This window comes from Colletes gigas, unplaced genomic scaffold, assembly GCF_013123115.1.
Source record: "Colletes gigas isolate AHSC1104 unplaced genomic scaffold, ASM1312311v1 Colletes_gigas_Sc00070, whole genome shotgun sequence".
Classification (NCBI taxonomy): Eukaryota; Metazoa; Arthropoda; class Insecta; order Hymenoptera; family Colletidae; genus Colletes; species Colletes gigas.
In genome coordinates, this window is record NW_025106699.1 from 152,716 (window position 1) to 166,732 (window position 14,017).

At 34.2% G+C, this 14,017-nt stretch overlaps 1 protein-coding gene across 11 annotated transcripts in view; it reads left to right on the forward strand.

Moving 5' to 3' along the window:
- The window catches only part of LOC122403695 (liprin-alpha-1), a 170,510-nt gene that overhangs the window by 82,967 nt on the left and 73,526 nt on the right, over positions 1 to 14,017 (forward strand). The window lies entirely within an intron of this gene.

The window sequence follows — 14,017 nt, forward strand, 5'->3', positions numbered from 1 at the left end:
AATTATAATGTATTATCTATCGGTAGGTTGGTGGTGTAAAATAACTAGAAGTGTTTCTCTGTAAAAACAAAGACTTTTATTAAATTCAACGCAATGCAATATGACTACTTAATGAATCGACAGTCAATTCTACCTGTAAAAACAAAGAAACAACATTCAATGTTCTTATTCACACCCTTCTTGTACACTAATCACTCTTTCAAATAAATGTCGCGTTTACCCTCGTGGCACATCTCCCTCGACTCGTCACACTAGCGCCACGTATGGAGATCGCGACATACTACTCACGCGCACGTAGCTGTGCGCAGGTTGCTGTTCTACAGGCGGAACTTTAAACGTTAATAACTTCTTAAAGAAGTCTCAATCAATAAATTGGTATTCTTGATTTTCGTCTTATTTTGGCCTCTAGAAACTCCCATTAAAATTTTTCCCAGTATTTCCATTGTTTTTAGATTTTGATGACAATCATTTATACAATAAGGAGCATAAATGAATCAATGACCACAAGTTTTGTATACATTTTTATTTATCGTTAGGAATGTGGAAGAATATTAAGAAATAAATATTACAGTAATTTTTATCATATTTAGAAGTAACGTAAGAAAGTTTTTCAATAATTAATGTCTCCTGGTTTAGCAATGGCAAAGAAAATGGATCGACTCGGTTTTGCACCGGTCGGTAAAAGGAATGTTTACGTGGAATGTTCTAGCAGAATGTTTACAGCTAGCAGCTTGGAATGTTTACAAAATGTTATTGTACGTCTTAGCATTCAGTTTACTGCAATCAGTCGAACGGAAAGGCACGGAAGCGAAGTATGAATAAGTATGAAGTCAATTGCTCCAAATTGTTTAAAAAAAGTCATTTCTTTTTTGAATGGCGGTTTGTCAACGCGTCAGACGGCGAAAAATTATAGTGTTGGTCAATCAACAGTGCAGAGAATAAAAAAAAATACTGTAAAGGTATATTACTGTTGGGAATGTTGGCAAACATGCATGTGTTGGAGGGATTTCCTTTTTCCTTCCTTGGCAGGCGTGCGGGTAGTCTTTTGTTTTTCTATATAGCCGAACGCAGTTGAGAGTATCGTGTACGAAAATGATCCATGTTATATATAAATAAACGTAACCTTAAAACGTATGTGTCGTTGGTTGTTTAAACTCTGTAACCTCTGCTACAATTACTTAATGTTGGAGGAAGTCCAAAAAAGTACTCGCCGCGGGATGAACGAAGAATTATACGGTTTGTCACATCTGGTGAAGCTTCAAGTGCCACCATGGCTGCACAATTATTAAAAGAAGATACGAATATAGAAATAAGTAAGTGGACAGCACGAAGGACCCTCAAACAAGCTGACTTTAGAGCCATTAAGAAGAAAAAGAAGCCAATGTTATCAAAGAAAAATATTAAACTTCGTTTGGAATTTGCCAAAAAGTATCAAAACTGGACAACTACTGAATGGGAACGGGTTGTTTGGTCAGACGAGACCAAAATTAACAGAATTTGTTCAGATGGCATGTCTTGGTGTTGGATTCGTAACAATGAAAGGCTTAAACCATGTAAAGCAAACGGTAAAGCATGGCGGCGGATCCCTAATGTTTTGGGGCTGCCTAACAGCATTTGGTGTTGGATAGTTACACCAAATTAATGGCATCATGAATCAGTATATGTACAAAGATATTTAAGAGATCGTCTCATAGATGCTGTTGAAAATATGCCATTTGAAAAAGAAAATCTAATTTTCATGCATAATCGAGACCCAAAGCACGCTGCTAAAAGTGGGAAAAATTGGCTCGATACTAAAAAATTTTCTGTTTTGGATTGGCCTGCACAGAGCCTCGATCTCAACCCCATAGTTTGTTAGTATGCTAGTTTGTTAGTTTGTTAGTTTGTTAGTTTGTTAGTTTGTTAGTTTGTTACTTTGCTAGTTTGCTAGTTTGCTAGTTTGCTAGTTTGCTAGTTTGTTAGTTTGTTAGTTTGTTAGTTTGTTAGTTTCCTTGTTAGTTTCCTTGTTAGTTTCCTTGTTAGTTTCCTTGTTAGTTTCCTCGTTAGTTTCCTCGTTAGTTTCCTCGTTAGTTTCCTTGTTAGTTTCCTCGTTAGTTTCCTTGTTAGTTTCCTCGTTAGTTTCTTTGTTAGTTTCTTAGTTTCTTTGTTAGTTTCTTTGTTACTTTCTTTGTTAGTTTCTTAGTTTCTTAGTTTCTTTGTTAGTTTCTTAGTTTCTTAGTTTCTTAGTTAGTTTCTTAGTTTTTTAGTTTCTTTGTTAGTTTCTTTGTTACTTTCTTTGTTAGTTTCTTAGTTTCTTTGTTAGTTTCTTAGTTTCTTTGTTTCTTAGTTAGTTTCTTAGTTTCATAGTTTCTTAGATCTATGGGGATTACTGAAAAGACGACTTCAATATTCATATGACTCCCAACCTCCTTCAATCACGAATTTGCATAACAGAATTCAAGAACAGTGGGAACAAATATCTCCAGATTCTTGTAAAAAGTTACTAGAAAGTGTGCCAAAGAGAATTAGTGCAGTTTTTCAAGCAAAAGGGTTGTGAACGAAATATTAAAAATAAATAATATATTAAATATTGTGAAATATTGGACGTGGTGCAAAACTGAGTCAATCTATTGTTCGTATTATTCGTAAACAACAAGATGTTAATTACCGAAAGACTTTCTTATGTTACTTCTAACTGTGACAAAAATAATTATAATGTTTATTTTTTGTTATTCTTTTATATTCCTAGTGATTAATAATGATTTATGCAAAACTTGTGGTCATTGGTTCATTTATGCTCCTTACTGTACATGCGACTACGTACAACCTATTGTACCATAACTTGTTTATTAACACTCACTTGATAAATTATTGTAGACACTGTATATTGCGTAACACGTTTATTTGTTTATACTAAAGGATACCAAATTTTTATATGAAATGGTGCTTGACAAGATTAGAAGCGTTTCAATTTAGTCTTAATCTACAAGCATTTATTCTATGTTTATAAGTCGTACCACTTTGTTCGTTGTAGATAGAAACAAAAAATAACACAAGGGAAATTGGAATGTTTGAGAAAAGTCTGCATCCTGTGTCTATTTTTCAGAAGATCAACGATGCACCGATAAAAGTGCAATTACACGTTCTTTGATAATTAAATTTTGGACGTGGTGCAAAACTGAGTTAATCTATTGTTCGTATTATTCATTGTGGTCATTGGTTCACTTATGCTCCTTACTGTAAATACTTTACACTTTCTAATCGTGGGGTCTCTTTTCCATAGAATTTCACTGGAGGACACAAATCAGAAATTGAAAATTTCTTTTCAAACGTACGTTTTAGCTAATACTAGCTTCACGGGAAACCGTTTAGCTACCTCGGAAATAGATATTGTTTCTCCATTAAATCTTTTATAGAATTTTAATTTTATGCCATGCCGCCATCTTACATTTCAAAATTGATACCATTTTCGTAATTAACGTCCCAAAAAACCTTCATAACGACACCCATACCGATATTTAGGTATATTCACACCATTGCAACGGTTTAATGATAAAATAATAATTACTAGACTACGGATGTTTATGCATTTATGGGAAATTTTAATTTTCAAAAAGCTACAGAATTTAGTTAATATGCAAGAATATAAGAAATACTTCAAGTAAGGTACAAATTATTATATCTAGGGGTTCAGACAACCCTCTACAAAGCTCCAATTTCATTAATTTTATTAATAAAAATATGAATTTGCATGAAGATCCGCAGTCTAATAATTGAATTGAAGTTTCTAGATCCATTTACGGAAATAAGGCAACTTTAATGCGAAATAAGTGTATCAATGAGCATTCAGACTAAGTATCAGCTAAATCCGACCACAAATAAAGTATTCCTCATACAAACGTTACAACCCCTTTTCACCCCTTCCGAGGTTGAATTTTTTTAAAATGTCGAAATAGGTGTTTGGTTAATTATGTCAAAGAGCAGTAAGACCAAGTTTGAAGCAAATCCGACCACAAATAAAGTATTCCTTATACAAACGTTGCAACCCCTTTCCACCCCTTCAGAGGTTGACTTTAAAAAAAAAACCAGAATAAGTGTTTGATTAATTATATCAAAGAGTATTAAGACCAACTATGAAGCAAATCCGACAATGAACAAAATATGTACCATACAAACATTGCAACCCCTTTTCACCCCTTCCGAGGTTGAATTTTTTTAAAATGTCGAAATAGGTGTTTGGTTAATTATGTCAAAGAGCAGTAAGACCAAGTTTGAAGCAAATCCGACCATAAATAAAGTATTCCTTATACAAACGTTGCAACCCCTTTCCACCCCTTCAGAGGTTGAATTTAAAAAAAAACCAGAATAAGTGTTTGATTAATTATATCAAAGAGTATTAAGACCAACTATGAAGCAAATCCGACAATGAACAAAATATGTACCATACAAACATTGCAACCCCTTTTCACCCCTTCCGAGGTTGAATTTTTTTAAAATGTCGAAATAGGTGTTTGGTTAATTATGTCAAAGAGCAGTAAGACCAAGTTTGAAGCAAATCCGACCACAAATAAAGTATTCCTCATACAAACGTTACAACCCCTTTTCACCCCTTCCGAGGTTGAATTTTTTTAAAATGTCGAAATAGGTGTTTGGTTAATTATGTCAAAGAGCAGTAAGACCAAGTTTGAAGCAAATCCGACCATAAATAAAGTATTCCTTATACAAACGTTGCAACCCCTTTCCACCCCTTCAAAGGTTGAATTTAAAAAAAAAACCAGAATAAGTGTTTGATTAATTATATCAAAGAGTATTAAGACCAACTATGAAGCAAATCCGACAATGAACAAAATATGTACCATACAAACATTGCAACCCCTTTTCACCCCTTCCGAGGTTGAATTTTTTTAAAATGTCGAAATAGGTGTTTGGTTAATTATGTCAAAGAGCAGTAAGACCAAGTTTGAAGCAAATCCGACCACAAATAAAGTATTCCTTATACAAACGTTGCAACCCCCTTTCCACCCCCTTAGGGGTTGAATTACTGAAAAAATTTGAACTTTGGAGTGAAAGTAGAATAAAAAGAACGAAGATGCCGACGCGACGGTTTGAAATACGAATTATATTATTAAACCTACGCTCGATAGATGCGTGGAGATTGAGAACCACCTGTTTGGAGTGCACTTGCAAGACACACAGTGCCGTATATAGTTCGAGAACGTTAGCCTCTTGTCCGCCCACTGCATTATTACCGACGACTCCGGTTATACGATTAATACACGAGCTGAATTCATTCCGCACGATTGTCGCGAACTCTAACACCGTCTTCCTCAGGAAACCCTTAGAAGTTAAAATTACTACGTCTCGCCCTGCTCACTTTATCCCTCTTGCACGCTATCGAAGAAGTTCCTGCATCAAATTTTCGAAAAATAATACGCAAAGAAAAGAATCGCCATCCAAGTTCCGCATTGCTTTCGAAATTATTTAAATTAAAATGAATGTGATGAATATATGTAAGTCTGTATTCAAGACTTAGCAAATTGATGATTCGGATTTGTAGGTTATCAAATAGACACTCGTTGATGCAGAAAAACAACTGTTTTTAACACTTTACCGACCGATAGCCTATTAATCGACTGTTTTACCGGCTAACGCTTACCGACCGATAGCCTATTATATAATCAACTGTTTTATCGGCGTTTACCGACCGATAGCCGATTAATCAACCGCTACCGGTCGGTAAAGTGTTAAGAATAAACATATTTACAGGCCCGCTAAAGGCTTTAGAATTTTCTTCGAATTTCGCACATGTCTTATAGTTTTGTCGCGGAGTGTAAATATAGATTTCCATATTTTAGATTGTAATTTACAGTTTTGTGTGAAGAATAAAATAAGATTCTTAACATGAAATATTACATATATTTTGTCAGAAAAACATTATTTTAAATATTCTTAGCTGCAGTGTTTTGCGTATGTTGCACCAGAACTAAATTATTTATAATGTTTTTTGACAAGTATCGTTGCTATTTACGATAAGCGCTAACACAGAGATTGATTATGCGTATGTGGTATTTATTATTCTGACGTAATAGTTATTTTTATTAGAGGTTATGAAATACTACATGCCGCCACATGGCCGGGAAAAGTAAAACTGTATTTCGATGCATTCTCTTACGCGTCGCAAGACGAACTAACAAAATCAAGGTGGCGCATCCGCTTGCGTTATGGTGGCGCCCTCACCGATCGACTACGTGGTGCCCTCGATAAACGGGGAAACCCCTCGCCATCACCGGCTACAGGCGCGCCAACAATGCCGACATTGGCCGCATTTCCAACAATTTTACATTAAAGTTCACGTATAGTAGAGCTAAATAGGTTATTTGTATGTAAAAGGAACGTATATTATCTCACTTCCGGTAGATTCTATTATCTCGTTTCTATGAGACGATAATAACCTTAAAGTTCATTTTATCTCTAAAATTCATGTTTTAATACATGATAGGTAAGTGCAGAGGCCAAAATACGACGAAAATCAAGAATACCAATCTGTTGATGGAGGCTTTGTTAAAAAGTTATTAACGTTTAAAGATTCGCTCGAACTGAATTTTTTTCTCGAAAATGGTTAGGATTTCGGGGGTATGTCTATTGACCAAAAATGATTGTAAATGACTCCTGCAACCGAAAATAATTTTTCCAGAACGATTCGAAATTTTTTTTTTTCGCCGAATTTAGGCATCTACTCGATTTCTCTTAAAAATTCGTTCTTCATTTTTAGTAATTTTGTTTGACGCCCAATAAAAAAGTTGTCTAATACTTTTTTGTAGGTACCCATGAGTTCTACTTTAGAAAAAAGTTTCATTGAAATATATTCATTATTGTAGGAGTTATGGCTGTTTGAAAATTAGACCATTTTTATGGGTTCTTCCTCATTTTACGAGGTCAAGGAACAACTTTTTTAATATTATTAGAATTTCTACGTATTCTTCATCAAAATACGCGTTGATTGCGTCTTGAAAAATTAAAATCCTCCTATTTGTTCAGAAGTTATGACGTTTTAAAGATACGGAAATTTCGGAGAGACATTTCTGGCCTGAAATAATCATATTTCCGGTAAGGAATTTTTTTTCCGAAAATCCGTAGAATTTCGGGGGTATGTGTAATGACCAAAAATGATTGGAATCTACCCCTGTAAACGAAAATAATTTTTTTAGAATGATTTGAAATTTTTGTTTTCGTCGAAAAATTTAGGCACTTATTGAATTTTTTTCTAGAAAATGAGTAGAATTTCGTGGGTATGTATAATAACTAAAACTAATTGTAATCTACCCCTGTAAACGAAAATAATTTTTTTAGAACAATTTGATATTTTTTAATTTCGTCGAATTTAGGCACTTATTGAATTTTTTTCTAGAAAATGGGTAGAATTTCGCGGGTATGTATAATGACCAAAAGTAATTGTAATCTACCCCTGTAAACGAAAATAATTTTTTTAGATCGATTTGATATTTTTTAATTTCGTCGAAAAATTTAGGCACTTATAGAATTTTTTTCTAGAAAATGGGTAAGATTTCGCGAGTATGTATAATAACCAAAACTAATTGTAATTGACCCCCGCAAGCGAAAATAATTTTTTCAGAATGATTTGAAATTTTTTAATTTAATTTTTTTATAACTTTTTAACGAAGCCTCAGTCAAGAAATTGATATTCTTGATTTTCGTCTTATTTTGGCCTCTGGGATCTCCCATGGGTGGCCAAACACCCTGTATAGTTGCAAAAGGAAGAAAAAACAGTCACTTTATTTGTTTTCGCATGATTATCGACATGTTTATGCGAAACTTTGATGAATTTTTATCTTTTGTTAATATCGACCAAAACATAGTAAACAGTTCGTGTCCATAAAATTGTACTGTCCCAGATGTAATAAATTCGAATTCGTAACAAAATTAATGGTCTCCTGTTTCTTTATTTGCTTCATTATGCATTAAGGTCGGGAATAGAATTATCAGCGACGTTTGTATGCATCGTTTGCCTTTACGTAAACGTCTTATCTCTCAGGCTTGCTTTTTTATTCGTTGCCCATTTTCTGTGCAAAGTTATAGAACGTATTCCGTGTCACTGAGATAGAAATTTGCGCTATATTGATTTCCCTTCACATTCCTTTCAGATTTCCTTCTGTTGGTATTGATCATTTATGAGGTATCCGTTGCTCGAATTTCCTTCTTATATCCTCACGGGGAATATTTTGTCTCGTTTCGATCGTTCCATTCGAGTTCCTGCTGAATTTCGAAGATACTTAGAACCCATTTAACATTATTTCTACCAAAAGTGCCGAAGATACTCTTTGATCGATATAGCTATGCATAAAATCGCGGTAGAAATAGTTTTAATATTTTCTAAATTCGATAGAAATCCTGAGAATCGATATTAGTAACGGTGAATTAAATTTCCCAGTTATCGATCCATCCCATGCATGGTATCGAACGTTTTTGATACTTGAGCCGTTTATTTTGAAAGTGGCCTAAGTCCATTTATCTTCAAATCGAGATATTTAAGGGTTTGCGTTTCAATGAATTTAAAAATATACGTATAGGATACTAATGAGTCATACTGCTTAAGTGTATCCAAGGGTGTTAAATTTATAGTTACTATTAAAATGCTGGCAATTATTAAGCGAATAATATGCGTTTTCTTATCAAGAATGGAGTTAGGCCACTTTAAAAATTAACAACCAGATTCGTTATAAAATTTGAAGGTGCCCAAGTCCATTCAACGTAATTTAAGATGCTTCAAATTGAAAAAAACAATACCGAATTTATTTTACATATCTTTAAAACTCCAATTTCTTGGCGAACCTTTTCCGTTTCTTGGACGTCTTCGTTCCACAATTTTGCGCTCGACAGCTTCGTAAAGCGATACATTTTCTTTGTTAAAATCTCCCAAACCCCAAAACTTCTCAAAAATATTCTTTCTTTCTTCTTCGTCGTAATTTTTTGCGCAAGCATTCCGACAACGGCAATCTTTCTTTTCGAAAATCTTTTCAAGTACAATATTTCCGGTTTGAGTGCAATATCTTTTTCCTGAATTCCGTTTAATCTTTCGCACTTTTTGGATCTATGATTCATCAATCTTTTCTCCATTGTTGTTCGTATCTTCATCCCCTGAAGACGAATATCGTTCTATAATTCTGTTTCTTTTTCGATTTTTTTATAAATCATTAGTTACTATTTCTTCTTCGCTATCTGAACTAAATAGTCTTGTTCCGTTCTTCCCCATGGGTGAAATAATTTCTAAAATTTAATATTAAATTTTAAGTTTTATATTAATTAAACGTACAGGTTATTCAACCAACGCAATTGTCCAAAAACTGAGGTTAACTTGTAAATACTAATTAATTAAAATTACCTTCATCACTGCTTTCCGACATCATCGATAGCAAATATCTTGATTTAAGTATAAATGAAGTTAGGCCACTTTCGAACTACACGGTTCAATTATTGAACCAACTCTGAAAACTTATGCGTCAAGAATGATCGTATTTGCCCCGGAATATAAGCAACCTGAAATGCTTTACTTATAAACAACACGAAGTTGTACATGTAACCATGGTAACCGGAAAAAATTGAAAAATGGAGTTAGGCCACTTTCAAAATAAACGGCTCAATTATTCTTTAGGTATTACATAGTTTAATATAAATAAATTGCAGTAATCGCCACGGTTCGAAGAAAAGCCACGGGAATCCCCGCACGATCTTCAACCTTATTGTAGGTGTCGCCATTTTGGTCGTGTGCTTATTGCCGCGAGATTATGGACGCAACATTTTCTTCGATAAGAAATCTATACTACAATAGGCAACGTTGGTGAGCTTTAAATCAGGTATCAAATGAAATATGTATAATTAGCCTGTACACATTTAGGATAAAATGCAATTTTACCACCGAGTCTGTTTAGTTCTCAAGTGAACAAGCTGTGATTAGGTACAGAGGAGATAGGAAAGTATTGGAATTGGGTGATAAAGCAGTACACTTTGTAAGTAAAAATGAAACTTTATTCTGCGGTTTGGAAGGACGTCTTTACTCTGTTAAAACTGAACAAGAATCCCAGATCCCCTGAAAAAAAATCTGGCGTCCATTTAAAAAGGAAAGAAACCATTGCCTGCATCGTGTCTTCGTACGCAGACAATGGACACCGTTTCTCACTGTTAGATTCAGTTTTCTAATGATTATTTATGTAGGATTTAAAAAAGAGAATTGTATTTGGAACAAATGTACAAAAGATATAATTATATGAACGAATTTGAAATGCGCCAAGCACACAATCTTTTTACACAAATTAAAATCACATTAATTGACAAGACAAATTCAAATCCCGTCCGTCTTTTCCAATCACTCGTTTCTCTCTCCCCGTTGTCTCGCTGCCCCTAGTAAACCCTTCTTTTTTTAACAAAACACTTTCAACCCTTTTGCACATAAGTTAACATCGAACCAAACTACAGCGTGACACAAATATTCAACACAAATCTCCTACATTTATTAATAATCCAACAGAAAGCGAGGGCAAAAAACGTAAGTTTTCTTCTTTTTACTGATGGAAACCGAGAATTTTTGAAAGCTAGTGGCTGTAAACGATCCTTTCGTAAGCAATTTCTACTCGAAGCTGTTTAATCGTGGGGGGCGTCGATTCCTACGTTGCTCGAATCTGGATCGATGACACGCGGCATGATTTGCGACACAAAGCCAAACTCATATCGTATTTGTAGCGCACTGCGACTGAATTTCGTATTTGAACCTTCCAGAAATCCAATAAGCGCTATACTCTCGATGTCAGCGTCGCTGAAATCCTACGAATTCGATTTTCGTTCGAATACTTTTATCGATCCGGGGTACTGCGTCGGACACATAATAAATCTCGACTTATCTTGATATACAGGGTGGTCCAATTGTTTCAAATTATAACACCGTTATTATTGCATTTACGAAAAAATGCAAAAGGAGAAAGATAAATGGTTCGAAGAGCACTACATCTGTAGGCCTTTGAATTTTTCTTAGATGCAGAAGTGCATGTGCAATTAACAATTGCATCATTTCTTTAAATAGAAATGCATATTTTTTTTTACACAGATCGATTCTTCTGTTCATTCTGCGTATAAAATGATTAGGGTACCATGGCAAAAAAATTATTAGATCTCGAGATATTTTCAAAAAATGGCTTTATCGAGGAAGATGCTCAACCGGAAAAAATTGAAAAATGGAGTTAGGCCACTTTCAAAATAAACGGCTCACTTAATCCTTTGCACTCCGAATTATATTTCAATTTTGTTTTATTTGAAATTTACGTTAACTAAAAAATAGAGGAATTTAAACAAACAGAGGAACAAATAAATTCAATCGAATATCTGTTTTATTTACAGTATTGCTGTATTTTGTAATTTTCAAGTGTACGATATCTCTTTGGGTTTGGACTTGGAAAAAGGTCAAATGGGACTCGACATAGGAGCTCCTCGGATGAAAACTGAGTTACACTCGACATAGGAGTGCAAAGGGTTAACATTCCCGTGGAATTAAATTTACAATCGCGTACTTACGAGGAACACGAGTGCAAAATTTTTGTTTATCGATATAATTTAATTTAGAGTAAATGTTTATGGAGCTAAAGGTTAATAGTAGTATAACTTTATTGCCTTCCCCTTAGGGTTACAAGCACTCCTCCTTATCTTAGAATCTTCCTTACAACCTTCCTTAACCTAACTTATCTCTTACTCTTACAGCTAAAGGTTAATAAAATGGGGAATTTAATATTGTTGGATTATTAATGAATAATCATTAGAAAACTGAATCTAACAATGAGAAACACTGTCCATTGTCTGCGTACGAAGACACGATGCAAGCAATGGTTTCTTTCCTTTTTAAATGGACGCCAGATTTTCTTTCAGGGGATCTGGGATTCTTGTTCAGTTTTAACAGAGTAAATACGTCCTTCCAAACCGCAGAATAAAGTTTCATTTTTACTTACAAAGTGTACTGCTTTTTCACCCAATTCCAATACTTTCCTATCTCCTCTATACCTAATCACAGCTTGTTTACTTGAGAACTAAAGAGACTCGGTGGTAAAATTGCATTTTATCCTAAATGTGTACAGGCTAATTATACATATTTCATTTGATACCTGATTTAAAGCTCACCAACGTTGCCTGTTATAGTATAGATTTCTTATCGAAGAAAATGTTGCGTCCATGATCTCGCGGCAATAAGCACACGGCCAAAATGGCGACACCTGTAATAAGGTTGAAGATCGTGCGGGGATTCCCGTGGCTTTTCTTCGAACCGTGGCGATTACTGCAATTTATTTATATTAAACTATGCAATACCTAAAGAATAATTGAGCCGTTTATTTTGAAAGTGACCTAACTCCATTTTTCAATTTTTTCTGGTTACCATGGTTACATGTACAACTTCGTGTTATTTATCGGTAAAGCATTTCAGGTTGCTTATATTCCGGGCAAATACGATCATTCTTGACGCATAAGTTTTCTGAGTTGGTTCAATAATTGAACCGTGTAGTTTGAAAGTGGCCTAACTCCATTTATACTTAAATCAAGATATTTGCTATTGATGATGTCGGAAAGCAGTGATGAAGGTAATTTTAATTAATTAGTATTTACAAGTTAACCTCAGTTTTTGGACAATTGCGTTGGTTGAATAACCAGTACGTTTAATTAATATAAAACTTAAAATTTAATATTAAATTTTAGAAATTATTTCACCCGTGGGGAAGAACGGAACAAGACTATTTAGTTCAGGTAGTGAAGAAGAAATAGTAACTAATGATTTAAAAAAAAATCGAAAAGAAACAGAATTATAGAACGATATTCGTCTTCAGGGGATGAAGATACGAACAACAATGGAGAAAAGATTGATGAATCGTACATCCAAAAAGTGCGAAAGATTAAACGGAATTCAGGAAAAAGATATTGCACTCAAACCGGAAATATTGTACTTGAAAAGATCTTCGAAAAGAAAGATTGCCGTTGTCGGAATGCTTGCGCAAAAAATTACGACGAAGAAGAAAGAAAGAATATTTTTGAGAAGTTTTGGGGTTTGGAAGATTTTAACAAAGAAAATGTATCGCTTTGCGAAGCTGTCGAGCGCAAAATTGTGGAACGAAGACGTCCAAGAAACGGAAAAGGTTCGCCAAGAAATTGGAGTTTTAAAGATATGTAAAATAAATTCGGTATTGTTTTTTTCAATTTGAAGCATCTTAAATTACGTTGAATGGACTTGGGCACCTTCAAATTTTATAACGAATCTGGTTGTTAATTTTTAAAGTGGCCCAACTCCATTCTTGATAAGAAAACGCATATTATTCGCTTAATAATTGCCAGTATTTTAATAGGAACTATAAATTTAACACCCTTGGATACACTTAAGCAGTATGACTCATTAGTATCCTATGTGTATATTTTTAAATTCATTGAAACGCAAACCCTTAAATATCTCGATTCGAAGATAAATGGACTTAGGCCACTTTCAAAATAAACGGCTCAAGTATCAAAAACGTTCGATACCATGCACGGGATGGATCGATAACTGGGAAATTTAATTCACCGTTACTAATATCGATTCTCAGGATTTCTATCGAATTTAGAAAATATTAAAACTATTTCTACCGCGATTTTACGCATAGCTATATCGATCAAAGAGTATCTTCGGCACTTTTGGTAGAAATAATGTTAAATGGGTTCTAAGTATCTTCGAAATTCAGCAGGAACTCGAATGGAACGATCGAAACGAGACAAAATATTCCCCGTTAGGATAAATTAAAGTGGTTGTGTTTAACCCTTTGCACTCCGAATTATATTTCAATTTAGTTACCAGCAGCTCCCAACAAAAAAAAAATTATTGCTAATTCTGCATAATTTTTAGTTTAATTCAAAATTTAGTTTAGTTAAAATGGCGACACCTATAATAAGGTCGAAGATCGTGCGGGGATTCCCGTGGCAATTACTGCAATTTATTTATATTAAACTATGTAATAAGTTATTA